Genomic DNA, 22543 nt, shown 5'->3' on the forward strand with positions numbered 1-22543 from the left:
CAAGGCTATGGCCACATTTTAATTAGCAGTCAAAAAACACACAGAGCTCGCACATGGATCACTGATCAGGCTTTGTATGATTTGATTGAGGGAAAGAAGCCGTTATCATTATCCTTTTAAATATCTCTGTTTCTCCCAAGCGAAAATGGGAGTGTTGTGAACTCAGTGTTTTTGAGTGGTCGTTTGTTGATGCAGATTGACATGCGACAATAGGATGTTGCAACATATGCCGCAATGCTAAGTGTGCAGCCTATTTGTGCATTTCAATGCGCATGGATTTGCACAAAGCTCTCTTAATTCAAGTGTGTACAAAATACTTCTCACTCGTCGGGGAATGTTAGAAGTGTTGGCTCAGCTGTAATAAGCTCTCTGTGAGGTGCATTTCTCTGCGTGTGTATCAGCAAAGTGGTGAGGAAAAGCTCAATAGATTGCTTTGTATGGCTAATTTGCCCAGCTCATTAAATATTGAGGTGAAGTCAGATTTGTGTGATTGCCAATACCAGCAGCTCCAGTGGTCTTTGTTATGCCTCAGAGGCTGTGCAATGAAAGGAAATGCTCTCACTCAGGAAAGAGAAGGGAGCAGAGCTCGTGTCATGGCAGCAATTTACGTGCTCGCAAATACTTGCATGAGCATTTACAAATGAAGGAGCAGAGATAGTTATGCATATACGCTCACAAGCCTGCTAAACTTATAAGAGTGATGGGACTTTAATGTCTGTCATTTGGTTGGTCCATCACTTTGATCCAGACTGAAATATCTAAGCAGCCTTTGAGGAAATAAAACAAACATAACAACATTCTACCTCAGAGACTCCAGGACCCACAAATAAGCCTGCATATTTAAGATAGGTTAGTCAGCAACCGTTAGATAGATAGATAGATAGATAGATAGATAGATAGATAGATAGATAGATAGATAGATAGATAGATAGATAGATAGATAGATAGATAGATAGATAGATAGATAGATAGATAGATAGATAGATAGATAGATTTGAATACAATAAAACAAAATACAATAGAATAAAATAAAAAATATTGAGGTAGAAAGAATAAAATCAGAAACACAAGATAAATAGGTAGATAAGGTGCAGTGGCAAGATGATGGTAATAGTACTGATGATATGATGGTAAAGTTATTGTTAGACAATATATAAAAATAGTACAGTATACATAGTATATAATATAACATAATATGTATTTATATATGAAAGTAATAATTATACCAATATAATAGCAGTATATAGTAATAATGGCAGCAACAGTATATATAATAATAACAGTAAATATAATAATAATAACATGTACACATGTGTAAATATGTGTATATAGACTTATATATATACCAAAAAATACAAAGACTATGATATAATATGATATGATATATAGTCAAGGTATAAATATAAGTATTTGACTATACAATAGATAATATAATATACTATGAGTGTAAGAATATGTAGACAGAGTGTGCAAAAGACAATATTATTGTATAAAATTAAGAATTGAGACAGGTATAATAGCATTGCTTGGAAATCTAATTGAGTTGGTATTTGATTGGTCTAGCAAAGCCAGGGTAATAGTTTTACAGTTATAACAGAAATGTTTAATTAAAGGTTAAGCAATTAGTTACTTTAACTAAAAGTATATGCTAAATAATGTGTTATGTTTTCTTCTACTTGAGTATATTTTTTGTCTATCTGCACTTTTACTTCAGTTAAACTTTTGAGTTCTTCCTCCATCACTGTTGATCTGTTTCAGATTGATCCCAAATTGAACTAAACCTAAGAATCAGAGTGTGGGATCAGGTCTCAACTTTGGTAAAAAACATGTTGCACTTTGCAACCTGTAAGCAGGTATGGTCAGATTCAGCTCTCAGGGTCACATCTGGCATTCAGTATCTGGTATTCATGATATGTATTTACTGTAACTTCTCCCAATTAAGTTAGTGCTAAAAGCTCGACGTGGGCGTGGAAAGCTGGTAGCAATGTTTATTAGGGAAATGCTGAGTTAGTCTGAGTTTTGTTCAACTGCCAGCGGGCCTCCGCATCTCAGGGAGTAAACATGAGATTAAGTGTACCCTGCTTTTAAAGTAGGTTGGTGGGTGTATGTGTTCACAAGTCTTCAGACCTCTGCTTATTTGTGTGAATGCATTTATGTACTTTTCATTGTTATGCATGAGCATCTTCCCTCCACAATGATTTTGTGGAACAGTTAGCAGCAGTGACATATGGAAATAAAAAAAGACAACTTGTACTCTGTATTCCTCTGTCTCAATCCAGGGATGCCAATTCCCCTCCACACCTCCTCAAATGGCCATTTTACCTCGATGAATTGGGTTCAAGTGCAATCTTGGCTATTGTCAGATGCAGTTTAGGGGCTATTCCTTAATAGCGCACCCATTGCGCCCTCTGTCCTGTGTTCTTTCCTGGAGTCGTTCCATACCTAGTGGATGGTGAAACATCCTCCTCCAGGGAAGAGAACTGTTTTCCTCAGACACTTCAGGGCAGCTACACCAATGCTGAGTGCTGTCAGGGGGAGGGGAAGGTAAATCTAAGGTAAAGGCAGATATTCACAATATAACATCTTATCTGAATGGCAGCAGCACCGATGGATCACTGAGAGCTTCTTGAATCACACAAAAGCATCTTGTTAGCAAGGTTCAATTCAATCGATTCTAATCCTGGTCCCACTGAGCAGCTCTGACTGTGTAGTGCCTGAACCAGCGTCTCTCATAATATTATCTAGTGTTACATGAGATAAGAGACTGATTGACACAGAACATGGTGATAGTGCTTATTTGAGTGACTGAGGATTCAGTATTGTGTTGTTTTAAGATTTAGATTTACTCCAAACAGAAATAAAAACTGTGAAGTGTTTATTAAACCATTGATTGCAGAAGACTGTTCCAAGTCTAAATTTGTTTTTTTGTGAAATATTATGCTGCCATCTAACTCCTATACATTTTATTAGATTACATCACTAAAACTGTTACAGATGCACGCTCAAAATGATTCCTATGAGTGATTAATAATAATGATAGTTAATAAATAATAAATTGGTTTTAAAATCAACTCTCTTCAATGGTATCAGTAGAATGACTACCGGAGTGTACTCTTGTTCGACCTTATTATCTCCACCAAGTAGGTTGATGTTTTCATCTGTGTTTGTTTCTTTGTTTGTTTTTTGTTAGTTAACGAGTGTGGTTGAATCCTATTTTAAAGTTGAAGACTACCTTTTGCATACCTGTCTGAAGACTTTTATGTCCTGTATCTATATAAACTGTCCACATAATTCATGACCTGAGCTGTTTTATGGTCTGAACTGTGTATGACCTGAAAACTGACAGACCCTTTAGCCACTTATTTACTCTCCAAAGAAGTGAATGTATGCCCTCTTATCTCCAAAGGAAACATGTGTAACTCAGTTGTCTGTGTTTAGATTCCTCTCTCAAGTCTGAACTTGTTCTGAGAGATAGCCTTGTTCTCCTATATAAGATCCTTGCATTTGACTGATCTCTATCTTCACTCTGAGATCCCTGTGACTCTCTGTGTTGATCCTTTCTGCAGAAAGCCCCTATTAAAATACACGTAGATAACTTTGGTGTTTCCAGCCTCTTGTATTTCCAGATTTCCATCACACAAGATAACGCAAAAACTACTGAGCCGATTTCCATAGATTTTTGTGGAGGGCTGGGGCCTGGCCCAAGAATAATCCCATTGCATTTTGTTGCAGATCCATCAGTGTGTCTATGTTGTGTGCAGATCCCCAAAATCCAGATCAAGTGAATTTAAATGTGATTTGATAAGGGAACTGCTGGTTTTGACAGAGGTGTGAATTCCACTGAGTACCACTCCTTCCTATTTTTAATGTTGGGTTTTAAAAAAAAATCACACTCCACATGTTGTATTTGTACAATATCTGTGGAAATTTGGGGAAGATTGATGGTTTTCTTGGATTGTCCATCAACAATCTGGCGGTACAGGGGTTGTAGATTTTCATGACCGCCCACACTTTCTACACAGTCACACCTGGAGCCCGGGAGCAACTTCCCCCTCTGCAGGGATATAATTTGTCCCCAGTATCGGCTCTGGATAACAAGCGCAAAGCTGTCAACAGGGCCTACTGGCATTGACCTCTCTGTGTGACCCTCTGAGGACAGCTGTGTGTCTGGCCCACTCTTCTCTCTGATTGACAACTACACCGTTAGAGGAGAGAGGAAGCGCAGACTGACAGTGTGAGAAAGTGGGAAAACAAGAGGGAGAGACAGATTGTGTCTGTACATAAGGAAAACAGATTACTGTTGGGGACAGTGAGACAGCAGGAGTCTCTGATGGAGAAAGAGGATGTTTTTACAGAGTTAGGCGGAGAGACGGTAAGGAAAAAATATCAGTGGGGACGGTGGAGCATCTGGTAAATATGGCCCACGATTGTTAAATCAAAATACCAAAAAATGCTGAGTAATAGAAATGCAAGAAAATAAGACAATAGAACAAGCTGACTTGTTCACTGTATCCGGACTGCAACAAGTGGTCTGTGAGTGTGCGCTTTTCAAAAACCAAGGTAGAAAAAACAGCTGCTGAATGAAGACAGCAGTCATGATATCCAACCGGCATTGAACTAATTCTGTGAATGTGCTTTATCAGGCTATTTTCTGACATAATCATTTCAGCAAACTTAAGTGTATCACAAATAAATTATAATAAAGTTTGAAAGCGCATGAAACAAAAACTCAAATTGTCATTTGACTTAGACTTTATTAATCATAAGTGGTCAAATTATTAAATTGTTAAATAGCCAAGTAGGCAGCCATTCACAATAAATAATAACAAAATAAAAATGGTTATATATATACAAGAAGCAGAATTACTGCTGCACTGTTTGAATTGTTTGTAATTCCTTTGTAACAAAGATTTAAAAAAAGGTTAAATTACATCAGTTACCTGCTGAATTTATTGATTTCAAATTCACATACTCGTGAACTTTTAAGAGTGCAACCTGCTGTAAACACAGCCGTCTATTTCATGATACTTGTTTTACAATCCACCGCTCTGCCTCTGACTCACACACAGGCTACAGCATCTTCACATAAACATGTATCAAGTTGCCATTCAGCTACTGAGGGTGTGTATCAAACCTGAAAATAACTGTCTGTTAACTTCCTGAATATCAACTTTCTCAGACTGAAGAAGTTGTTCTGCCCCTTTTCACCGAGCCAGAGACAAGTTTCCACATCCAAACGTACCAGCAGCTGTCACTCAGCTCTGTCAGTCATTACTCACTATGAGGATGATACATTTTAGTTTGAGGTAAAGGGCTGTAGAAAACATACATGAAGTTTCTGAGATAGACTTTTCTGCATTTTTCTCAAGGTACATCTAAACATATTCATGGTGGTCTTTATACATTAAATATATAAATACTGTATCTTTAAATATTTATAAAAATGAGCAAAGGAAGAAAATAAATCAAGAGGTTTTCCTTCTTAAATCTCTCTATGAATGAAATGAGTTGAAAGTCAATGTGTAAAAATGTCAATGGCTCAAAACTCAGAAGAGAATCATTTTATTATTGTCAGTGGTTCCCTCAGGGTTTTGGATTCAGGTGACACGTTTCCTTTGTCTCTATCTCAGGGGTGGGAAGCAAAAGACGCAATTGCATTGCAATACTGTTACTTTAATTTTACTAAAGTAGAAGTCATATCACTTGTGTAAAAATTTTCTAAGACAAAGATAAAAGTAAGTCAGTTAAAATGTAGTGGGAGTAAATCTTACAGGGTTGACTATTCAGAGGAGGGGCAAAATCATTTTAAACCATATTGATATGTCTGACCAAGTGTTATGGCCACTTTAAGGAAAAAGTTATCGGAGATTTCGAAAAATAAAGTCATAATACGATGAAGTCATAATATTATGAGGAAAAAGTTAAGGTAAAGTTACCATAAAGTAACAAATTCACTAAAATAGTAGCTAACTGTAACATAATAAATATCATACATCATACATTTCTGCTTCACGTTAGAAGGCAATATCAGAAGATCAGCCGGTCTCCTGGGTCAAAAAAAGGAATGATGAGCATTTTGTTGTTAAACTTTGGAATACAGGTTTTATAAATAACAAAATATTTAATCTTTCGGCACTTCACCACCACATTATTAAAAGTTGAAGGACTTTGAAAATATTGTGCAAGAAAATGACTATTCTGAAGAAACACACATTTGTCTCTTTTTTTCACAAGGAAATGTCTGGTAGTGGTGGTGACCGTCTGTTTGCTATTCAAAGGGGTCTCATGGTTTCTTACATTGGTAATTAAGATTCTGGTTAGAGTGGGAGTGGTTTGGTTTGATCTTTTTCCTTATTGTCATAATACCACGACTATTATTCTTGAAATCAACATTTTGTTTCTAATACTCCATTGCTTATATACCGATAAAACTATAAAATTCCATAATTTAAAAGGAAAGGAATATGTTAATCATTTACTCAAACCTGAATCATTTGACAGTGTTTATATTATTGTACAGGATAGTGTTCTGGTCTAAGTGATCTGCTGAGATACTGCTTTGAAGTGTCTCTCCAAACACCACTAGAGTTAGTAAATTCACATCAGGGATGACCACATAGCCTGATTTCATCTAAATGCAGATTATATTCATTATCAGCCCACATGCTTCCACTGAACTCTGTCATCTTTGTCTCTTTTTTTTCTTTTCTCATATAAAAATCTCTCTTCCAATCCTTTATGTTTTCTGACTCCATGCCGCTCTCCCCTCCACCGCGGCTTAATAATCACTTCAACAATGACTGATGATGATTTAAAACAGAGAGTATGAATAATTTGTAGATGCTTCTTTGGTCTCTCAGACGTGTCATTTGTCTGTTGCTGTGTGCAGCATTTGTGATTCTTGTTTACCGTCTGGCCAGTGGGAGGGGGTGACTTTTATTATAATTTTTTTACCACATCAGAGGGAGATGATATCCAACAGCCGAATCGCTCTAGTCGGGAAAGGCTGGTATGTGTGTGTATTATTTTGTGACTGTGTATGTCTGTGTAACAACTCCTATCTTTGCACTACTGGTCAACAAGGTTTCATTGAAAGTCATGTCTTATCAGTCACGCCTGGAAAAAGAAGACGTTCTGAATAATGTCAATTACCTCTCAGTCAAGAATCTTTAGTTTCTTAAGCATCACAGGACTGGTTTCTCCCTGTGAGCTGGTTTCCCTTTAGTGTAGACTTCCTGGCGACAAAGGCACTTTGATATTCTGTTGCTCCAGGACAAATCATAAATTAGTAGCCATGCCAGATTGCTTTGGCAGAAATCTACTGGCATCAGATGAGGAAGCAAACAAAGTGGGAATCAGATGGAAAAACAAAATTATAAAGCAAAAAAAAAAAATGGATTTAGCGTCCATACGAATTGACGGGACATGTGCATATAACATAACACACACTTGATTTAGTGCAACATACAGCAAACCTGCTCTTATATACACTCATAACATAAACAGATCTTTAACTTTTATATCAGAACTGAGTGTAGCACACTTTGTCTCTCACACTCTTGTTTGTGTAGCCAGGATTGCTGTTCATGAGTTCGGTTTCTAGTTGAATCCATGTACTATTCCATCATAATGCATATAAGTCAGGAAGTGAAAATACTCCAGCTGTTATCCTTAATATTAAATGTAAGGGGGAAATAAGCCTCTGTTGTAAACATTACATTTCCTCTAGATTTATTTTGTGAACCCACAACCTTCAAGCTCAAACTGCAACTATTGCTGTAAGTGGACTACACCGAGGTGCATGCTGGGAGATATATCTCGGGCTAACCTTATTTCTCATGATTGAAGAGTGTGTAAAAGAGCCACATTATCCACTGATTACACTCGCAGGTGTGCGATAGTAGGTGATAAGGTTTGTCTTCCATGCTGTGCATCCACTCACTGGTCTGCAGCCTCTGAAACCAGAAACAGTGTCAGATAGCTTCACACATTCGCCGGTGAGTCCAGTGATAAAATTCGAGTGGCCACAGCAGGTATGCAGTACGCCTGTCACCTCATACCCACCATTCTCTGTCACACACTAGAAAACTGCAGGTGTTCACAAACGCGTATGATGAAATTGCTTATGATTGGCTTTGCCCCCAGTAAATCCAAGTGACACTGGCCTGCCTTAGTTATTGAGCTTTTCTCATAATGTTGGGCTTCCCTGAACCTTATTGAGAGCACTCAGGTCTTTGCAGTAAATAAAAGACAACCTCTACCTCATTCATGTCGCTGTTTTCATTCCCCTCTACTATAACCTTGATTATTATTGCTTACGAGCCACACAAAGGATTAACTGGATATAGATGGGGCATGACAGACAGGTTGAAAGTTGAAGCTGGTCTATTGTTCAGGCTCTAGTAGAAGGACATGCCATTTTCTGCCACAGCTTGACAAAATTATAGTTTTGTTGGGATTAAATAACTGACTTGTAACTTATTAAAGGGAAGTTTATCATGGATGTCAAATCTGTGCTATGCTGATATTCATGTTGTACATACTTAGAGTGGATAATATCACCATCCATGTATAGCTTTAATTGACTTCTTCCCCATATCTTTTGCACAGCAGGAGATATTTCACGACTTGTGTTCATATATGACTATATTGTGCCACGAAGTACAACCAGATATTTATTTCTATGGACTTGACAAGAATATGATCTTAATCAATGAATGTTTCAAGTCACATATACATTCATAGTAAAGAAATCAGTAAAATGTTCACAGATAAATTATAGATTATCTGAAGTACAACATATGGTACTTTGTAGTGATTACATCAATATTTTACTTAATCTTTTGGTTAAATTGTGTGGTCTGGCTTAGCACAGAAGAAATATCGCGTGACTTTAATGCAACCTGCTTGTTTACATCAAACCAAAATCCACCATCTTTACCAAACCTAAACCAACATGGTTTTGTAACGTAAACATAACCACATACAGGCCGGTGGAGAGCTTAGTCTTTGGTGTAAAAACTAGTTTCTAGGAGACAGGGTTGTACAGATAAGTATGTGCACCACATTGCACACACTGGATGAATCAATAATGTACGCTCACCTGACTCTCTGAAGTTTATGATTTCAATACTTGCAACAAATTTGATCTCACTGATCTGTTCTCCGTGGAAAGTTTTTGTGAGTCTTGTGCTGGTAAAGTAGAGAGCTTGATGACAAAAAGGGAAACGGAAGATGTATTTAACAGGCTTCAGATTTTCTGGAGAACAGGAAAGGAGGAAAAAGTACGAGACCAGAAGACCTATGACTAAAAGCGATGCCCTAAGCAAATAGATTTTTATCACAGTGGACAGGCATTTACAAGCAAACCTCTAAAGAAATGCAGGTCACCTATTTTCTGGCCTCTTTTTAATTTTTGACCTAAGAGAATTGTTTAAATATAATAAACACTAATGTGCACAGGGAAGACATGTTGTTGTTTGCAGAAAATATAGAAAAACATCCATGTGACCTTGATACGCACATGCACAAGCCTGCTTAGTACCACCTTAATTCAATTCCAAAAACCTTTTAATCATAGTGTTGAATTATGGTGTAGGTAGAGATCGAAACGTCATTTGAATGCTTGGTAAAGAAAATGAATAAGTCAGAATTACAATCTTGGACGGGCTGTGCAATAAAAATGTAGTGATTGGCAGAATGTCAAAGCAGAAATAAAACTGTTAGGCTACGAGAGCTGAACCTTCAGAGGAAATGATGAGATCAGATGGAGAATACTGTTCAAACAAACTGAGGGAACACAAAAGATAAGCCCCTCAACAAAAAATAAGGTTCTGCTCACATGGTCAAACACACACATGCAGCAGGCACACACACACACACACACACACACACACACACACACACACACACACACACGGTAAGGGTCAAACTGAGTGGAGCAGGTTTGCCCAGCTAATTAATTTGACACAACAAAAGATCGGTATCTCAATGTCACAGCCCATAGTACATAACAGTACAAACGACTGCCCAGAAATACTGCTTTTAAGAGGTTTAGCTTGGAATAATTTTGTAGGGATAAAGAATGTGTGTGTGTGTGTGTGTGAGAGAGAGATGGATAACGGGAAATTAGTTAGGAGTGAGGCCAAAGGACATGGCAACATTTTTAAGTTTCCCATAATTTATACTTCCAGCATTGTTAATACACAAACATTTGGGTACTTAAGAGCTTTGAAAGTGTAGGTGACAGGACATTAAGGCAGTGGATCACCGTGATTTAAACAGTTTACAGTTTACAAAATTTGTTACCCTAATTGTTCTCTCAAAAGGTATTTTCAGTTTAGTAACAATGACCACATAGAACTCATGCCATGTCTGCACTGGGCGCACATCTTATTAAATCCTCTCTCCTTTGACCTGGTTTTCACATGACCTGCATCAGACATAGAATGACTACATTAATCTAGGATCAAAAGTTGATTTTCAACCCCTCAGATAGAGATCTGTTTGAAGAGGATCAGCATAGTCCTGAACTTTTGGATTCCTCTCCATCTCCGAATGTTCATTCTTATCAGCAATCTTGCTTGTGCTCAGTAATTTGTATTCTCCAGCCCTCTTAGCTTTCATCTTCCAACAACTCTAATGTGGTTGGGCATTCACCTTGTAGCACCCCAAGGGAAAGAACCTTTCTTTGGCTTCAAGGGACAGAAACCAGAACCACAAGACCCGAAATCACCCCTCCAACAAAGCTCCATCCATTCTTTATCTATGCCGCTTCTCCTTCGAGGGCTGCAGGCTGGTTGCAGCCAATTCCAGCTGAAATTAGGCGAGAAGCGGGGTATACCTTGGACAGGTTGTGCAGTATTGCAGGTCCAACATACAGAGACAAACAGCCATTCCCACCGACATTCACACCCTTATTTATTTGTATTTACATTTCACCTAACCTGGAGGCTGGAGTACCTGGAAAAAGCCCACACAAACATAGGCAGAACATGGATACTCCACACGGAGACACCTTCTTATTAGTGTAACTTATTAACGCTTCTGAAGAAAAGCCTGTTGAAGTCACATTTATGTGCAGGTATAGTTTTCAAAGCTTGTTCAACTTGTTCTAAAATGCCTCAGATTATCTTTGTGTACAATCAATAGCTTCACATTGCATCGTTTAAAATGTTTTTAATGTGATTGTAGGCATAGAAAACGGTAAGAAAGTAATCATAGAGGCCAGTCCTCTAACAGTTAGCTCTCATTATTTCAGTGTCTCTGTCCCTGTGCTCACTGGTGCTACCTGCCACCACTGAACCAAGGCAGGTCACCTGCTATATAGGAGGACAGAGCAGAGATGGAGGCAGGAGGAAAGTTGAAACAGAGTATAAAATTAAAAAGGGGGGTAGAAGTGGATACCGGTGTGTGAGGGATCTCAATGGATAGAGCACTGTCAAGAGAGAAAAATAAAGGACATAAGAAAATACAATTCAAACCAGGCTGTAGATAGTTATCTAATGAAGAAACACATCAAAATGATCGAAGAAGACGACCAAAATGCAAAATTCTCTCCATTGTTACATTTGAAGCAGGGCCGCCCCCTGAAAGTCAGTGACTCCTCAGTCAGCTATGAGACATTTCAGTCCCTAAATGTAGCTGCAGAGTGAGCGCTCATTTATTTCACACAGCTCTCCAGGGTAAAATCATTTCTACGTCCAGTCGTCCTGTCCATTTGGATGGGTACTGGTAGCTGCAGACCTAGATCCAGGGTGAGACAGAAGCAGCTGTTTGTTCTGGCTAGTATAAGTAGATACCATAAATAAGTGCCTCACAGCAACTGAATACAGTATCATTTCAATCTTTCTACAATCATCGAATATTGTTTTTTAACAAATCAAATCTTATTCGACTGACAAAATCTTTAGTCAGGTACAGCCCTCAGTACAAGTGAGCTGAATTACTAATGATATAAATCCACTTCCACCTTGAGTGTGTCTGAAGTGGGGGGTGATATTAAATGGGTACCTTTTTTCAAGGCAATAAGAAAAAAGGCAATAATCTTTTTAATTTTATTGGAAGTGACAGATGGAATCAAATAACTGTGGATTAGCAAGTGGGCTATCATGAACCAGAGACAATGAAAAATCTCAATCAGCCATAATCCTAGGTAAACCTTTTTTCTCTGTCCCCTTCTGAACTTTTTTAAATGCTTTAAGGGGATTACTAGAACAGAGAAGGGTCAATGTGAAAAACTGCCCATTAATGTCAAATCGGTCCCAGTAAGCTTCACATGGCTTTGAAATCACTAACTATTTGTTATAACGGTCATTGGTAAATCAAAACAGCATGTCGACATCAACATGCGTTCCGTGTTCTCCAAATAGCTGCATTAAGGTTAAATGTGTGTGTGTGTGTGTGTCCCTGTGTGAAATATAGCCTGACGGTGTTGTTCATTGTGCTCTAAATGGTAATGCAGCAGAGTCTATCTATGCTGAGTAAATGCACAGGGAGTTTCCCTTCCCAAGCCTGCCAACTCCTCTCAGCCGGCCCCGATGGGTTATCAAAGCAGACACTTGGCAACCTACTTTCCGAAGCAAAGCATCTGCCCATTCAGAAGCAATGGGGCTAATGTCAGACTCTATCATTCTTATGTTCAAAATGACCTTGGCATCAGCATATACAGCAATAACTGATGCACAGGTTTTAAGCGCAAGAGGGAGAAAACATAACTGCAAATCAATTCAAGTTTCAACATTGGTCCTTGTGACAGCCATTACTAAAACAAAGTCACCTTCAGCACGACCAGAGGTGGCCATTACTCCTTTAAGAGGTGGGTTATTGATATTCTGTTCACTTTGGACATGCTTGCTTGCATTGCAAGTTTTGGAATTGGGCTTCCAATTGACAAATGCACAGACACACAGACACAAGAGACACTTTAAACATCTGCCATCTTTTTAACTCCATGTTTCTTTTAACAGACAGCTGAAGGAGAGACTGGAATCCATGCACGGAAAAATATCAAGCCAACCAAATATAAATTCTACATGACTTCCCCACAATACGTGGATGGATAAATTCCAGAGATATAATTGATAATATGATGAGCCTGGAAAAGTACTCCACTGAGAAACAGGAGGTTATGTGGGCTTTAATTTTGCAGATGGTTCCTCCAATTTCCCCAGAGTCTGGGTCACCAGAAGCTTCAGGACACGCCACACACTCACTTTGTGGAGCTGTTCCTTCAAAGCAGAGGTTTAACGCTTGGGGGGGGGGGGGGGGGGCATGCATGTGATTTACAGTGAAACATAAGGCAAGAAGACATACTCTTGTGTCGGTAGAGTTAGTATGCAGCTACAGTCAGGATACAGTTTAATTTACCTTAAGCTTGAATGACCACAATGTCCTAGGGACAAAGCTATCCTGCCTTTATTATAGGCAAATAGACTCTGAAGATGGATGAACCAACTTCCTTAATTGAAGCCTATACATTGACCGTGATGGCTGGACACAGCATAGCTCATTAAACAAGCCTCCTCCAGGTTAGCAGATTGCACATGGGCCAAACCAAATAGTTAAAGTGCACACCAAATAGATTTAGTCAAAAAAGGGTTCATGTCATGTTAGTTGTTTCTCATCTAACTAGGTGTTACATTTTCCAATTAGCTTGGATTTAATTAGAATCATAATGAAAAACAAGGTTATTAACTATGATTGACAGCTGAGACTCATTGGCTAGGTGCATATCAGTGACACCTCGATACTGCAGCTCATCTCCCATATTACATCTGCATGGACTCTCCACTCCGCAGCACAAGCTGGCAGCTCTCATATTCAGGATATGTTTGGCTTCATTTAGCTTCACAGTGGGAGGATGTGGAGATTATTCACAGTGTATTTTAGATTAAAAGATGTACTCTGCCAACACATCCAAACCTCACTAATATACCTATTTTTTCTTATTTTACAAATGTTTTTGTACAGAATAAATAAATTAGATATTGGTTTGCTAGTAGACAGTATATTTTCTTTCACTCTTTTCGGTCTTTGTACATTTCTCCAAATAGAGTGAGTTTCTATTTAAGATAAGTTTTGATTGATTGTTATTTCATGATCTGCTTATTTATATATCGTGGCCTGGGCAGCCTCATGAGCACAATTCCCTTTTGTAATTATCCATTGTCACACCTGTACACAAGACAAGTGCACACATGTGCCTGTTGAGGATTATATCAGATAATCTACAATGAGGTGTTTTAATTGCATTTACTTTGTCAACAAACTGCAATTACTAGGTGCCTTTACTGGAAGTGTGTACTGTATATAGGATCAATTTTTTAAGATATTAATCATTCCATGGCAACAGGGAAAGGGTGGAAAGACATCCTTTTCAGTTCCCTAAAATGTAAAATGATTATTATATTACTTAAACCCTCTCTGCAATAATGTCCTACTTTCTGAAGATGAATTAGTTTCCCATGACAACGGAGAGACTCAAAGAATGTTTTAGGGAGAAGAAAATAGTCTGTAAATCTATATAACAGTAATAGTTCAGTTACAAATAGTAACAGTGTGACATTTAACAACTGCATATTAAAAACAAATTATTTTTAAACCTCCTATCAAGGACCCCTGAATATTTTATTTGAAATAATTACAGTTGGCCAAGCACTACAACCATTCTGCTTATACTTACTGTTAAGGACTCGCTATGAATTCACAGAATTTAAAATAGTACCAATACCAACTCTGTATGTAGCTGTGTAGGACTTCCATAAGCTACTTTTGGGGGCAATGATTGAGATTAAGGTAATGTAAAGGTTTGAGTTAGGGTTGGGGTTAGGTCATTCGGGATTATATAGGGCAAGCCTCCAGTAAAGAAATCCAAGTTTTTGTTAAGACCCTGATAGTAACCTCCAACAATGAATGTGTGTATGTGTGCGTATGCGTGTGTGTCTCAACAAGCAGGATTTCCAGCCTGAGAATGGCTTAGCTGAGTGTCTAAGTTTTGGTTGAGCCCCTTGTCTCTGCCTGCTCTCTGAGAGCTGTTTCGAGTGTTTTAAGTGCCTGACAGCCAGAAGTACATAACCTGTAGCTTCTCCCCTCTACACCTCTGATTTGTAGAGGGATTTTAACTACTTTGCTTTTGGCAGTTTTCCCACATAGTACTATAGAGCAGAGGTCAGACAGAGATCAATGTAAATGAACCTCATTATTATTTCTCAAATATAAATGTAGTTTAAGGATTAAGAAAGCATTGATTTAAGACCATTAGACAAAAGTAAAGTCACTGCACCGATAAATAAATGACATCTGTTATATCTGATAAATTATTGCATGATAAAGTTTAGATTTGTTTAATCAGTTAATTGATTTGGTGTCAATGAGCCCATAAGCTTGTTTCCCTTGTGTTATAACAGCCTTTCTATGAATGCATGGCAATGTAGTGAATACATTTACTCACCGAGGCAAAGCTAATATATTCAGTAAAGTCAAAAAAGAGAGGCTTCATCTCAACCATATGATTAACTATATGATAATCATTTAAACGTATAACACTTATATAATTTAATATGATTTATATCAATTTAGTTTATTTCAATTTGTATGGATGTGAATGTACTGATAGAGTCTGTTTTTTTTACCAGTCAGCTGGATAGTATTCTGCACTTCGGAAAATAAAAGTTCCAAGATAGAAGCAATGTGGAAATATGGCAGACATTTATGTGCTAAAAATTACTACATTACCTTGCTGGCACCAGCAGTCCTAAATATTATGGGAAAAAAAGTATGAAATGATTCCTGTGTAAATAATTATTAGTGTTCTTTACCTAAAAGCCAATACATTGTGTTACATTACATTACATTACATTACATTTCATTTAGCTGACACTTTTATCCAAAGCGACTTACAATAAGTGCATTCAAACCCGAGGGTACATACCAAGGACGAGAAGAATCAAGAAAATACAATTTCTTCAAATAAAGCAAAACTACAAAGTGCTATAAGTAAGTGCCATTTAAGTGCTAGTAAAGTGTTAGTTTCAAAAAGTTGTTAGTGTTTTTTTTTTTTTTTTTTTTTTTTTTTCATTAAAAAAAATGGCAGTGAACACAAAAACAGTGAAATCATGGCAAGTAGTAGTTTCATGGCAAACTACTACTGTAACGTTTAGGTTAGGGACTGTTATCCTTTAATATTCTAATATCAACACAGTGGAGTGTGTGTGATTCAGGACATCCTCCCTTCATTAAATGAGCCAACAACCATACACAGCTTAAATACAAATGATGTCTAATCTACTAAAGTTGAGCCTCTTGTCAATGCAATGACAATAAAGTTGAATCTAATCTAATCTAAAACCACTTTTAACCATATATACATCAACACAATTATCAAAAATACAAATCACAGTTGTTCACTAAGGGACCATCAAACAAGGCAAATTCCATTTGGTCATGTGGACAGTCCAAACTTAAAAAAGATGAGGCCTCCACCATGTGGTCAGCCAGGTCTCTTTGTTCAGAGAGGAGGGAGCAAGGTGAGCTGACTTCCTGTTTAGCTTCTGGAGGTGGAGCCACAGGATGAAGTAGTAGACCAGGTAAGTTAAAGGAGGGGAAACCTAGGAGGGGGTTTTCTGCAAATATTGTATATTTGCATGGATTGGATTGTATAATGTTGATTTGGGAAAAAATTAGACCCAGTTCTGTTAAGCATTGTAACCAGATGCAGCATAAAGGTACATAACCAAGATGTAGTTTTCTTATTTACCAGGGTTTATAGGAATTACAAAAGTATATTACAGGCAAGAGTCAAAGGCATCACATTTGGTTCAGCTAGAACTCCAGGGTTATTCCTATAAAGAGGTAAATGTTAAAGAGGAACTGAAGTAGAGTCAAAGCATTTGTCTTCACACAGTAAGATCCTCAGGTTTTTAGCTTAATAGCAATATGCATATAATATATTTTCATTATGTACAATTATATTTCGATTAAAAACATTGAATGATTTCAGGGAGAAATATGTTCCCTCTTAATGTAACAATATGCACCCATGCCAGCTAGTGCACAAGGCTTCTGCTGAAGAGTTAGCTGGGCTGTGAGTATTGCTATATCTGCAAGATTATCCAGGAAAGTTGAGGCATGGCCTAAATGTTTTCCATTTTTCTTCCATGCAAACAGCCAGAGAAGTGACACTTTAGCAAAAGCTCCCCAGTGTCTGGGTCCCAGTCTTGTGCTGGGCCAGCAATCCATTTTAAATGAACTGTTTGTGTTCCTCTGACACATTCGGTGTTATTTTAATGGCCTGGAAACCACAGAGCAATATCGCAAAGGATTATTATACCTTTAAATCACCTGTGAGAAACGATCCAAGTGCATAGGAATTCCATTAATCATCTTTGCCAGAGTGCAGCTCAAATTAAAGCCGGAGCCTTTTACACAGAGGCACAGAAAATACCCGCAAGGAAAAAGACTTGCTGCTTTCCGCACATGGCTCTTTCTCTTCGTTAAACACAGACTTTTATTCAGTTCAGATGGTGCTAATTTTAATGCCAAAACCAAAGAAGTGTCACTGTTACACTAAATGTTGATGGAAAAAAAGCACCAGTGGGGGGAGAGAGTGATTAGAAACCAAATCCTGAATAAACAAAAGTCTGTTTTGCAGAACACTTAAAGCGGTTTGTGTTGAGCCTCTTCTCAAAGGGAGGTTAGATAAATGTGATGAGGTTTCTGTGCATCCTCCAGCAAATGGCATGAGATGCAAGATGTGCTTAGTCTTCCTGTTTAAATATTTGTAACTGTGCTAAATGCAAATGCTATAATTACATTTAATAACCAAATGACCTGACTAGACCTGACTACATTTAATGTTTGCTTCAGTAAATGACAGCGTACGAGGAGAGACATCACATGCAAATACCCCTCCAGAAAAGAGGAGGGATGTGAGACAGACAAATACCCAGCCGCAGTTGGCCAATCAATAAATCAGCCAACAGGAACTCAGTGCCAAAGTCCCTTTAATTGCCTGTTCTTCCCTAAATGATTCAGGTTTTGCCGAAGGCTTTAATGAGGTGTTGAATTTCACTGCAGGGATTGAAGCACAGGCAATTAAAAGGCAGATGTGGTCAGACCCAGATGAACTGAGGGAGTGAGGCAGACGGAGAGTGTCGACCAGATATAACACCCTCAAAATCGCTGAACAGAACTAAACTTCTAAATACACCAGTGCACTAAACATTGAGAAATACTCTGTTCTTATTAATTGAAACCAACTTATGTCACTGCCTCCATAAATACATTTAAAATCCATCTATTCCTTTGCTGCAGCAGATTGTATTTCCCAAAGGGAGAGACTTTTACATTAAGTGCAGGGTGTTTACAACACAAACTGTACAATCTTGTTGTTATATACTGGGTTTAGTTTGAAGCACTTTGCACAAAATGTATTCTCTAACATCACATGAGGTGCAACCTTTACTCAGGAATTGCACTGACTTGACTTGCAGTTGAATGTTATTTTGACTGTGCTTACATGCAGGATATAAGGCAACAGTGAATTAAAGTTGAAGCTAAACACTATTAAAATGAGCTGCAATAAGCTTTAGTCTGGATAGTCCCAAAGGGCAAGGAGAGGCTGAAATCTGTATGACCAGCTGATAAGAAGGAGAGGCAGAGTTGTGAAGCTTCTGACAGTTTTGAAACACAATGTTTTTGTGCTGCTACTATATAATATAACTCAGCGCCCTATGCATATATTCCTGGCATTTTGTCTTATCATTTACAAAACAGGAACAAATGTAGGATTGGTACTTTCTCATTAATTTATGTTTAACATTATGTGTTATTTCACATTTTGTTGATTATATGTCTGTTTGACTATCAAGTTAAAAAGGTGTTTCAGTGATTCTCAGGAACCATTTTCAGTCATCATTTACATTACAGCCTTTTATGCTGATACTGTTCTCATAAATACTGACTTACAAAGTGCAGCTTTCCCTCTTTGTTATACTGATCAGGTAAAAAGGTGAAGCTTCATCTGCACTTTTGCATTTAGTGAGGCGTAATCCATGCAATCCGATTTTTATATTAGTGTTCTTCAGGACTCACACATCTGCTGTAATTCAAACATAGTAGAATCACACTATCGCAAAGAAAATCACTAACCTCTACCTAATCAGCATCAACAGTCAACCACCAGGTTTTCTCGTTTTCTTGTTACTTTAAGCTCTTTTTTTAAGGTGGCAAAGGTGTAAATATACTTGCATCAGGCCTATGGTGTGTTGCATGTTGTTTTATTGTTTTGCCTGGTGCAGTCTGTAATATACTGCATAGTGGTATTCTGCTCGAGAAGGGCTGGGATTTGCTTTCTATTCACAGAACCACACTCTGTTCACAAACAAAAAGAAAAACAAACAGAAAACTCAATGTGCATGTTAAGTAAAAATAGAGTTTTTTTCCAAGTGCACAACTTTCAGTAATCATTCAGGGTCTTCACAACAATCCAGGGTACACTTCCTTCTTTTCATTTTCATTTCAATGCTTAGGTGGAAGTGAATTATATGCACAGAAGATGTTCTCCTTTACATTAAGGAGCTCGGCAAAAACCATTGCGATTTATGGTTAGCCAAACTCCTGTTTATGCTAATGGAGCATGTTTAATGGAGCGGGTTTAACAGTGTCTATTATCAAGTGATCACAATTTGTACCCGATACACTTAACTGTTTTGGGGGGTCTGGATTTCTCCAACAAACAGACGGTGGATTGTAATTAAGGCTGCGAAGTGTCACATGGAAGAGTGAACAACAGGGTAATGGCTGTTATGGAAGCGCTCTATTTACAGATGAGGGAGCCTAAACCCGATCATCTCTTGCTCTTGTGGTTATATGATATGAAAGTTTAACAAAATGGGGTCTACATGATTTGCGAGCTAAAAGGGAATGGGATCACATCTTTCAGAATGAATTAGTCTATGCATTACCTGCATTTCAGGGAAAATGTTAAATTGACTCAAGCTTCAGCCTGCCACCCTGCCAGCATCATCATAAATTTGAGCTAATCATTACTCGAGCACAATCTGTTACTTTAAGTGCTGAATGAGTTATGGCTAATTATTTGAATAACACATGCAAAAGCAGTAACACAGAGTTTTTATAGTTAATGTCGTGCACTCGAGAAAGGAGACAAACAAAGCAGCAAAATGACAAAAGGTTTCCTGACAATGCTGGCATCATATCTGCCTGTTGTCCTTCTGTTCAGTCTGGGATTTTAGTTCAAATTAAATTTGAATTCAATTTAAATCCATTAAATAAAAACAGCTGTGCAAGGACTGGCTTGTCTATTTTTTCAAGAAATAGTTCTATGGTCTGACATTTTGGCATAACAGATGGGTCTTTATACCACAATGAGCTTTGGCCATTGTCACTGTGGAGCAAAAGCCAGTCAGAGCTGACAAGGAATCCATTATTGGTGAATTTGTAAACAAATTATGAAACTGTAGTTCACTCTTATAAATTTAGATATGTGTCAACCTGGGCTCTGTGCTTACAAATGTAGTTTTGTAAATGAATAGTACATTGGAAAATTATCCAGTCTACAGCAATATTCCGGACTTATTCCAAAGATTTTCATTAGTCCCATTCATTTAAAAACCCACATTTATAAACAAAGGGCCCAGGTTATAAACAAATGCAATTTATTTGAATTTGTATTTAGCTGCTATGGAAAAGAAAAGCTACTCTGCACAACAGAAATTTCAAGAACCAGAAACACATGCAGACCCTGAACATACAACAATGCATCTTTAATTCACTTGAAGCTGAAATAACAAAATAAACACAGCAGTGTCCCAAACCAATTTCTGCTCTCCTTTCTCTCCCTTCTGCACGTTCCTCCACTCTCATTGTCTTTCCTGTTGAGGTTTAATGTGAAACAAGTTTCTCAACAGCTGTTCTTTGTCTGCAGTCACTTGTGTGCTGCCTGACTTAACTACAGCTCATCCCTTGATCCCTTGTGTTATCCTCATCTCAACCTGCCTTGTATTCCCAGTATATCCCACAGTTAAACAATCCCCATTTCCCTTCTGTACATCTTCTCCGTTGTTCTCATTTCCCTTCACCTTTCCTTTCTTGCAAATCTTTCCTCTTTACTCTCTGTTTTCCCTTCACTCCGCATCTCTGTCTCCTCTGCCCATGACCATGCCTTAAATTACAGCCCCCACTCCCGCCACCCCACCCCTCACCGTCTAATAACTCAGTAATGGTAGAGTTGGTCTGCGGAGCCCCAAGCTATCAGCTTTTATGGCCCTAATTGTTTCTTCTGTGCCGTTAGTTGTAAGACTGTAAGACTGCTGTCGAGTGAATACAAATTGGCCACAGAAGGGAGCACGATTGTGCGCCGATCCAAGACTAATCTCAGAGATTCTCGGCAGACGCAGAGTCTAAAGAGGGAGCTAAACACATGATACTTGTGATGGTACAGATGAACTTGGGGATAGAAAACACTGCTATTGCTCAATCAACGGAGGTCATTATTACCTCAGTATTGACTCCTGCATCATGAAATACTAAATCTCAATTTCCTCCAGCTTTTTAACCAGCGCCTTATCCCTTCCCTCCTCTCATTGTCACCATTTCTAATAGCGGGGGGGATTAACATTTAATTTACCCTCCTCACAGATTATCGAACAGGTGACACGGTTTCATTTTGAGCTCACTCCATCACACCGGAGGCTTATGAACAAATCATGCCGAAATATATGATCTAGGATTACCGTTAAAAAAAAAGAAACTCCCAAATGATACAAACAATTATATTTGATCTAAGCTGCTTTTCATTTCTGTGCCACAACTGGATTTTAGTGATAAACCATTTTCCCACTGATTCATTTCAATCTGTCCCAAAACGTATAGTCTCTTCCTTTCAGTGCCAAAGCAGGACTACAGTGCATCCTCCTTTCAAAAGATGTGAGAAAAAACTCCATGCTCTGTCTAGCATATGACTGACAGACGGACTAAGTGAATGACAAAGCATATAATCATCCTCTCTGCTCTGCGTTTGGGGCCATAGCTCTCCAGCAGTCATAGCTCATCAGCGGTTATAAACGAACCAAACAGCTTCTTGACACCATAAATAGGGGTTTCACTGCTATTGTAGATAACTACAACACAACAAAACCACCCCAAGCATCGCTTTCTGCAGGCCAAAGGCTAATTGGTTTGCCTTCAGCTTCTGTCAGTGAATGGCAGGGCCGTGGATAATCATGGGCTATCAAAGGGCCTCCAGCTGCAGAAATTGAACAAACTGAACCACGGCAATCAGGCCGGATTAGGTCTTTCCTTCCCTCATTGGTTTATTTTTCCACCATTTTCGTTCCATCGTTCATTCTGTCCATTGACATGTATTTAACTTTTAGAATCACTAGCAATAACCATGCAAATGTATATTTTAAGGCCCGAGTGTTACCCCCTGGCAATACATGCCAGGGGGTAACACTGGCATGTATTAGATGTGGAGAGCAGCTGTTCCTTAACAACAGTTGGCCGAAGCATATACTGTTTT

The sequence above is a fragment of the Platichthys flesus genome, chromosome 1 (genome assembly GCF_949316205.1).
Source record: "Platichthys flesus chromosome 1, fPlaFle2.1, whole genome shotgun sequence".
NCBI lineage: Eukaryota > Metazoa > Chordata > Actinopteri > Pleuronectiformes > Pleuronectidae > Platichthys > Platichthys flesus.